Source organism: Alexandromys fortis, unplaced genomic scaffold, assembly GCF_014885135.2.
Source record: "Alexandromys fortis isolate MF-2015 unplaced genomic scaffold, M_Fortis_MF-2015_v1.1 scaffold_36, whole genome shotgun sequence".
NCBI classification, from domain to species: Eukaryota; Metazoa; Chordata; class Mammalia; order Rodentia; family Cricetidae; genus Alexandromys; species Alexandromys fortis.
In genome coordinates, this window is record NW_026067915.1 from 6651927 (window position 1) to 6657926 (window position 6000).

The following is a 6000-nucleotide window of genomic DNA, read 5'->3' on the forward strand; positions in this document are numbered from 1 at the left end:
CCCAAACAGCTGTGTCTGCCTGGTTCTCTTCCCGCCACCCTCCTGCTGGAGGGGCACCTGTGTTCCACATTTTCTCCCGTTTTCTCGCTCGCTCTCTGTTCCGTGGGCAAGGGGAGCAAAGCAAGGCTCCAAGAGGTCAAACGGCTTCATCAGGCTCATCTGTCACTCAAAACTAAGCCTGTTGAAGGGCAAACTTAGGCCACCCCTACTATAAGAAGTCAGAGAAGGAGAGAAAAAAAAAAACGCTTTGGAAAACCAGAGGTTTAGTAGTCACCAGGCAAGCCTGGCAACCTGTGTGCCATCCCCAGACAGACACCGGAAGGAGAGGACCCACTTCAGGTGTTGTCTTCTGACCTCTACCTACATGCTCTGGCTTGTGTGTTGTTCCCCCGGCCACTGCCCGCACCCCACACACAAACATCTAAAAGAAATAAAATGTAATTACAAACTTAAAAGTACTTTATCCAACATGAAATCACCAAGGAAAAATCATATTCGTGTCACAAATAAAAGAATAAGTAAGTGGTGGAACACACCTTTCAGCCCAGCATTCAGGAGGCAGGAGGATTTCTATGAGTTCAAGGTCAGCCCAGTCTATATAGTACGTTTCAGGTTAGCCAGGGTTACGTGGTTTTTGTTTTGGTTATGGTTTTTTGAGACAAGGTTTCTCTGTGTAACAGCTCTGGCTGTCCTAGAACTAGCTTTGTAGACCGTGCTGCCTCCCGAGTGCTGGGATTAAGGTATGCATCACCACCACCCTGCAACCAAGCCAGGGCGACAGTAAGATTGTCTCCAACCCCCCCCCCCACACAAAATAAAACTGAAAAGAAAAAAAATAAGTAAAAGCATGGAAAATGTTCGATTCATCATACTTGTTTCTTGGGGCTGCCAGAGTGAGCAATCATTGCTTTCAAATGCAAAATCGTTAGCCTGGATCCTATTTATTTACCTTAGAATATCGCCAACAACATCAATTTTAGCTTTTGAAAAATTCAGAGGCAGGGCATATTTGCTAAGGGTTCAGCTGTCATTTTTAGGAACTTTATATTAGCAGGACTATGTAGCACAGCGTGTATCCAGATGAACAGATAGAGACCCATTGCTAGCCATAGCTCTTATAGCCCAGCCCTTACTTAGTGACTTAATTAGCTCATGTCAGTACTGATTACATGAATAAATAAGCATTCTCTACAAGAATATTGAAAATACTGAAACTTAGAAACTGAGACTCTCTGAAGGGACTGAGACAAATTGTATTGTACATTTAACAACAATATTCTTGTCAAATTTGTGTCACTAGGAAACTTAGCAAAAACCAAAGGATTTTGTTCCTGAAGTAAAAATTCATTTCCTAATGAATGCTTAACAAATCTTTGTGAATATCATAAAATTTGACTTCTTACCACAGAGCACTTAAGTATACCAAACTTATGGGTGGAGGGGAACCCTTATCCACCTCCTCCTTCCTTCCTTTTACATTCCATTAGTGCGTGTGTGTGTGTGTGTGTGTGTGTGTGTGAGAGAGAGTGGGTGGGTGGGTGTGCACGCATGCGTGCATTCGTGGGTCTGTCTGTGTGCTATGTGAACATTCCATGATATAGATACAAATGCAGAGGTCAGAAGGATGAGTTGAGAGGTAGGTTTTCTTCTATTTTGTAGGTCTCAGCGATGGGACTCAAATCTCTGAACTTGAGACAAGTGTCTACCCACTGAGCCATCTTGCTGGTTCCTCCTCTGCATGTCTAATATTATGGAAGGGTGAAAGGAAAGAATAGTTTTTCTCAGAACAATGAGAACATTTAAGGCTATTTCAAACCATTATTTTAAGTCTCTGGATCTTTGTGAGCTTGGCCCTAACTGTGAAGAACTGCCTCAAAGAGTAAAATCTTTGGATCACAAGGACCTGAGGGCACATCCTCAGTACCCAGCGACATACAGGTATACACACAATCAATTTAAGAAAAATAAGAGCCTGTGTTCCATCCTAACAGTACAAACACACGAATAGGCAGATGCCAGCCACACAGCAAGATTCAAGGTGTTCCAACAAGGGGGCAAACTTGCTTGAAATTGAGGAGAATTGTCTGAGAGTTGAGGCGCTGGATGTGGGCTCTTGGATCATGCAGCATCTCCAGATGAACAAAGCACCAGAGAGGCCCTGTCACACCCACAGAGCTCAGAGCAGGACTAGCCCACACCTCAGCGTGCCCTGCCCTGTGGCAGTGAGACTTTCTCCTAGAGAACAAACTGTGCCTACGTCAGAAGAGGAGGCTGCGTTGAAGGGAAAGATGTTCCAGGAGAAACTGCTGAGGCAAAACCTTAAGCGTGGGAAGAAATGCAAAGAAAAAAATAAAACAAAAAGTGATGCCCACCAGATAGATTAAAGAGGGCAACACACAGCCAGAGAGATGGCTCAGCTGCCAAGGGGGTGCACTGCTCTTCCCCAGAACTGAGGAGGTTCCCCAGCACCTGCTTGGAGTGGTTCACAACCACTTGTCCTGCTGCAGGGGGTTGGAAGCCCTCTTCTGGAGTCCCCAGTCCCCAGCACTGTTACTTAGGTGCAGCAGATTCCCCCGAGAGTGCACACACACACACACACACACACACACATGCACACACACAATTAAGAATAAACAAATCTTTAAAAATTAAAAATTAAATGGGCAGTATGGCTTCTATACTCTGTAGCAACAAAAACCCTTAAGAAAATCCTTCTACGGATCTACCTTGAGTCTTAGGTATTCAGCAACTCCTCAACACTACGGGGTGGGTGGGTGGGGATCTCCCTACTGACTCCTGGCATTTTCAAAAGTCCTCTTGAAACATCTCCGTACTAGAGATTTCTTTAAAGGAGCCACAAGAAGCTGTATCACAAGAGGCCACATAGCCAAGAACATTCATAGTTCCAGATTTCCCTTCCTCCTCTGTCCTCCTCCGGTCAGAATTACTTGCAAGGTTGATTATGAGCCAAGCAGTCTGTGTCACTTTGAATTGGTTTAAAAAAAAAAAGACACCCTTTGCCTGCCCGCCTCGGCCCCTGCACCAACAATAAAATCCCAGCGTTGTCTTTAATAAATCTGTGTGACATGCATGGGACAGGGACATTTAGAAGCCGGGTATCTACGGGGTTGGCAGTGACTTTCCCTAGTTAAGTGGCCCTATGTGCCTGCCACGCGCCAGGCCCTGAGCTGGCTGTGGGGACACAGTACTGGGTGAGGCACCTCTCACCCCTGGAGAACCTCGGGTGTGTAGTGGGGAACTCCCAACCGAAGGCAGATAAATGACTTGTGCCTGCTGCTGAGTCTCCAACAGTCTGAGGCAGAAAAAACTAACGGAGCCCAGAGAGTGCGGATGCTCTTACTCTGCCTGGAGGTGATTAAGTCCTTTAAATACAAGGTTTTCCTTCACCGCAGCCCTCCACAACCTCTCTCATCTGGCTGATCCCCTGCCTCCCACCACTGGTCATTTGTTAACTCTGTTCTGTCTCTTGCTTTCCCAAAGGACTCCTGGACTTACCTCGGGGAAACTTCTACCCAGCCTGAAGCAGATTTGCGGAGCGCACAACCAGCGCGCACAGTCCCCTGCAGGATAGCCGCTGGAACCTGGAAGTGACTCTCCAGGGACAGGGAAGCCTCTGGCCTCCGGGTCCCGCGGGGTGTAGCTCCCACGTCCCTGGCTCTGCTTATGAATGTTGCTTTCCCCACCCTGGTGGCCCCCAGGGTCCGGCGTGTGTCTCCAGTCTTGGGGAAGTGACCGAAGGGCAAGTGGGGAAGACCTTGGAGGCTGACACGATCCCTCCCCGCTTCTCACCAATGTGACCCGCCCCCCTTGCCTGCAGACCCTAGAGGAAAGGGGAGGGCGGGGGAAGTTGAGGCGTGCTTGGGGCTTGCCTTCACTCTCTGCGCCAGGGCGCACCAGAACTAACACTCCCCCCCCCCCTTTCTCTCTCTCCTAATTCCACCCCGCCCCCCGCCAAATTCTGAACATTAAGCTAGGCGGGGAGGGCCCCAAACACCTGACCAGCAGCTGGAAAGACAAAGGGGGCCACGAGCCTGCTTTGGGGTGACCAGAAATTTGCTTCTCGGAATGTGCTGTGTGGTCATCTTATGTGGGGAAAAGGGCATGTAGAGATGGTCAGCTGGTGTTGGGGACAGCTGGGACAGAACACACAACACACGCGGCGGGAATCTGCTTTGCGGTCCACCTGTCAGTCTCCCTGCTGCACAGCGGTAACTTCGCAGAGGGCAAGTTCAAGACAGCAGTGGTTTGCCACAGAGAATTAACTTAAGTCTCTGCCAGGCCATTTGCCAGCTGTCACCAGCTGCACTTCGGCCACACCCTCTTTCCCTTCCTTCCTTCCTTCCTTCCTTCCTTCCTTCCTTCCTTCCTTCCTTCCTTCCTTTCTTCCTTCCTTCCTTTCTTCCTTCCTTCTTTCATTTTTCTTTCTTTCTTCTTCATTTTTCTTTCTTTTTTCTTCATTCTTTCTTCCTTTCTTCCTTCCTTCTTTCCTTTCTTTTTCTTTCTTCCTTCTTCATTTTTCTCTTTTTTCTTAATTCTTTCTTCCTTCCTTCTTTCCTTTCTTTTTCTTTATTCTTCATTTTTCTTTTTTTCTTCCTTCCCTCTTTTTTTTTGGTTAAAGTTATGAATAGGGCACTTATGTATGGGAGTTGATTCCCTCCTTCTACCATATGGGTCCCAGGAAATTGAACTCAGTTCGCCAAGTTTGGCAGCACATGGCTTAATCCACCGTGCCCTTTAGCCAGGCCCTTAGGCCCTTTCTTAATGTAGCATAAAGACATCTACTTATGTCCCTCACTGCCTGTCCTGGGCCTTAGGCTTTGAGTTCTGTTTCAGAGACTCCTCATCAGGACAGGTGGTTCTTTACCTCCTGTGGTTTGGAGAGAGGGTGGCTTAGAGGACTTTGGGGTCACAGGAGTCACACCGGGAGTCAGCATTAGTGGGTCCCAAGTGATTGCTTGTGCCTTACATAATTAAAATCAAGCAGTCCCCGTCTTCATAGTCTTCTATAGTTATTATTTGTCACAGCGCACTTAGGATCCGAGCACGCTCCCCTGACTCCAAGGTTGGTATTGAAAGAGGAAGGTTTGAGGTTTCTGAATGGCAGGGCAGGGTTTCTCACCAATCGCCAGCCCACCCAAAGTCACTTGCAAAAGTGTTCTACACACTAGAACATCGACCATTCTGTAGTTTCCTCATAAAAAGTCCAGTTTGACAAAAGGGCTCACAAAAGTCAAGAACTTATAACTCATTGCCTATTTCATGGGAAGGCATGCGGAGCTCTTTGACGTGTTGTTTTGAAGTGTCTTGATGTCAGAGCTGATGCTTTGGGTCTTAGGCTGTCCAAACTGATTTCACACCTGAATCAACTGAGATCAGCATCTAAAGAACTGAGCTTCCTTGTGCCCATCCCGGATGAAAATGACAGGAAGAAAGAGGTTCTTGAGATTTGAGAGGGAAGAAGCTGCCTAACTGGCCACAAGCTTTCATCATCATGTAGCTCATGATTTCTGGACACAAGGGGACAATAGCCAGTGTTTCTCTGCTGTACATCTGGGCCTTTTCGGAAACATCTGTGGCTTAAGGCTAAGTGTGGGTGCCATACATGTTTGCGGGCACTTTTGAAGTCTTTGACAACCTCAGTCAACTAGAGATAGATTAGATCAGAAGACAAGCTGTTCTATCCTTGACAGTGTGGGACTCAAGAACCACCAGGTTGGTTCATAAATCAAGGCTGTGGGAAAGTCAGCTACTGTTAGCCTGGAAAGAGCCATACCGGCTTTTGAACTGTCTTCAGACCTCAGTCCAGCTGGATCTGCCCCTTTAAACCCAGTTCACCTTCCCCTGAATCTTCCAGGGTCCAATCTTCTCCCCTTCATCCTTTGCAAACCCTGCCAAGTCATCCTTCATTCTGGCAAACATCTTCAGAAGCCATCCCTCTGATTAATCACTCTGCTGCCTTTAATGATCTAAACTGTGAGC

General features: G+C 47.4%; 1 protein-coding gene across 1 annotated transcript in view; it reads right to left on the bottom strand.

Annotated features, from left to right (window-relative positions):
* Window positions 1-3790, bottom strand: part of Col6a6 (collagen type VI alpha 6 chain) — a 135064-nt gene extending 131274 nt beyond the window's left edge. The window contains exon 1 of the mRNA XM_050139360.1: window positions 3517-3790. The gene's annotated coding sequence lies outside the window, so the exon portion shown is untranslated. The remainder of the gene's footprint in view (window positions 1-3516) is intronic.
* Window positions 3791-6000: the final 2210 nt, after the last annotated feature.